Here is a 3,241-nt window from a genome sequence, read left to right as displayed (position 1 = left end):
GGGGACATACAGTGGTATGCAAAATTTTGGGCACCCCTGGTCAAAATTACTGTTACTGTGAACAGTTAAGCAAGTTGCAGATGAAATGATCTCCAAAAGGCATAAAAGTTAAAGATGACTCATTCCCTTTATATTTTAAGCAAAAACAATTTTTTATTTTCATCTTTTACATTTTCAAAATGACAAAAAAGGAAAAGGGCCCAAAGCAAAAGTTTGGGCACCCTGCATGGTTAGTACCTAGTAGCACCCCCTTTGGCAAGTATAACAGCTTGTAAACGCTTTTTGTAGCCAGCCAAGAGTCTTTCAATTCTTGTTTGAGGAATTTTCATCCATTCTTCCTTGCAAAAGTCTTCCAGTTCTGAGAGGTTCCTGGGCCATCTTGCATGCACTGCTCTTTTGAGGTCTATCCACAGATTTTCAATGATGTTCAGATCAGGGGACTGTGAGGGCACGGTGGTGTAGTGGTTAGTACGGTTGCCTCACAGCAAGAAGGTTCTGGGTTTGAACCCAGCGGCCAGCGAGGGCCTTTCTGTGTGGAGTTTGCATGTTCTCCCCGTGTCTGCATGGGTTTCCTCCGGGTGCCCCGGTTTCCCCCACAATCCAAAGACATGCAGTTAGGTCGACATGGGGTGGCCTTGGGCTGAGGTGCCCTTGAGCAAGGTACCTGACCCCTGACTGCTCCCTGGGCGCTCTGGTGTGGCTGCCCACTGCTCTGAGTGTGTGCGTGTGTTCACTGCTTCAGATGGGTTAAATGCAGAGGATGAATTTCACTGTGCTTGAAGTGTGCATGTGATGAATAAAGGTTTCTTCTTCTTCTAAAACCTTCAGCTTGTGCTTCTTGAGGTAGTCTGTTGTGGATTTTGAGGTGTGTTTAGGATCATTATCCATTTGTAGAAGCCATCCTCTTTTCAACTTCAGCTTTTTTACAGATGGGGTTATGTTTGCTTCCAGAATTTGCTGGAATTTCATTGGAGCCATTCTTCCCTCTACCCGTGAAATGTTCCCCGTGCCTTTGGCTGCAACACAACCCCAAAGCATGATTGATCCACCCCCATACTTAATGGTTGGAGAGGTGTTCTTTTCATGAAATTCTGTGCCCTATTTTCTCCAAACATACCTTTGCTTGTTGCTGCCAAAGAGTTCCATTTTAACCTCATCGGTCCACAGGACTTGTTTCCAAAATGCATCAGGCTTGTTTAGATGTTCTTTTGCAAACTTCTGATGCTGAATTTTGTGGTGAGGACGCAGGAGAGGTTTTCTTCTGATGACTCTTCCATGAAGGCCATATTTGTGCAGGTGTCGCTGAACAGTAGAACAATGTACCACAACTCCAGAGTCTGCTAAATCTTCCTGAAGGTCTTTTGCAGTCAATTAGGGGTTCTGATTTGCCTTTCTAGCAATCCTACGAGCAGCTCTCTCTGAAATTTTTCTTGGTCTTCCAGACCTTATCTTGACCTCCACTGTTCCTGTTAACTACCATTTCTTAATTACATTTCGAACTGAGGAAATGACAACCTGAAAACATTTTACTAACTTCTTATAGCCTTCTCCTGCTTTGTGGGCCTCGACCATTTTCATTTTCAGAGTGGTAGGAAGCTGCTTAGAAGAACCCATGGCTGCTGATTTTTGGGACTAGGTTAGAGGACCCTGGATATTTATAAAGCTTTGAAATTTGCATCACCTGGCCTTTCCTAACGATGAGTGTGAACAAGCCATAACCCTAACAAACTAATTAAGGTCTGAGACCTTGGTCAAAGTGATCTGAGTGCTCAAATCTCCTAGGGTTCCCATACTTTTGCAAGTTACTCCATTCCTTTTTTCACTCTAAAACTGTACAAAACCAGAATAATACACCAATATTGCTTAAAATGTTGAAAAGTGTGTTTCATCTTTAACTTTATGCCTTTTGGAGTTCATTTCATGTTCAACTTGCTTAACTGTTCACAGTAATAGTAATTTTGACCAGGGGTGCCCAAACTTTTGCATACCACTGTATCAACTGTTCAACAAATGTTAATCTTCGTAAAGTTCTCATTCACTCCAACTGCACACTGTTTAAATGTTATGGGAATGCTAATTACCTCTTTTGAGTGACCAAAGATTTTTTTAAAAAGTTGCTATTTGATGGATAAGCCAATGTTCCATTGATTTTGTGACCTTTCTAGATGTTGTGTGATCACAGTGCAGTGTGCTCACTGCTCTATTATTGCACCAGGGGTCAAAAATGAGAAGTGCACCAAGTGTGAATAAAGAAGTCACCCTTCCCTCACGTTTGGTTGGAGGAGGGAGGGGCAGCGTACAGATCATTTACTGATATTATCTATTCTTTACTTATCTTTCACACAGTGATAGTGACAAGCCTTTTGTTAATGGTGTTTATGAGGTAAAGGTGTAGATCTGGAGGGTCCTCAGACATAGTGTTTTGGTAAACTGGGATGTATGGATGCTGTCAGTCCCCACTCGCTTGCTCACTTGAGTTTGTTGACAGTGTAGTGGCTGGCTGCTTTATGTCCCAGGGCTCCCTCATGCCTGTGTTACCTTCTGGCTCTCCCCTTTTAGTTATGCTGTCATAGTTAGTTGCCGGAGTCCCTGCTTGTACTCAGTGCAATATGTATACTGTTCCTACTTATTCAGGTGACACTGGGCATACCTAACAACCTGTGTTTTCTTCCCCCCCCCCCCAAATCTGTCCCTCTGAGTTACACGTCGGTCCTGGGATTGAGATGCTGACCTCTTCTGCTCCTCGGACCTGCCTGATCCATCCTGGTGCCCTGTGTCTGGTTGGAGTCTCATCGCATCGCTCCTGTGGAGGGCGGCCCCATGTGGACAGTTGGGGGTCACGCCTGGAGGATGCTCTGGACTCTTGCAGTGATGCTTTTGTGGCTGGGGACTACAGTTGACTTGCTGACTTTGGGACTGCGGTTGTCGTGAACGGTTTTGCGCTCGGGTTTCCGTCGGTGGGGGGTTTATAGCATCAGTGAAGCTGACTTTGTTAGTCATGTTGTCTGTTGTTGCCCGGATGGGAATGGGTTCTCTTTTGAGTCTGGTTCCTCTCAAGGTTTCTTCCTCATGTCGTCTGAGGGAGTTTTTCTTTGCCACCATTGCCACAGGCTTGCTCATTGGGGATAGAGTAGGGATAAAATTAGCTCATATTTTAAGTCATACAAATTCTGTCCAGCTGCTTTGCGACAATGTTTATTGTTAAAAGCGCGATACAAATAAACTTGACTTGACAGGAAGC

Source organism: Neoarius graeffei, chromosome 21, assembly GCF_027579695.1.
Source record: "Neoarius graeffei isolate fNeoGra1 chromosome 21, fNeoGra1.pri, whole genome shotgun sequence".
In the NCBI taxonomy this organism is placed as follows: Eukaryota; Metazoa; Chordata; class Actinopteri; order Siluriformes; family Ariidae; genus Neoarius; species Neoarius graeffei.
The sequence above is the reverse complement of the archived record's forward strand: the minus strand, read 5'-3'. Positions refer to the sequence as shown.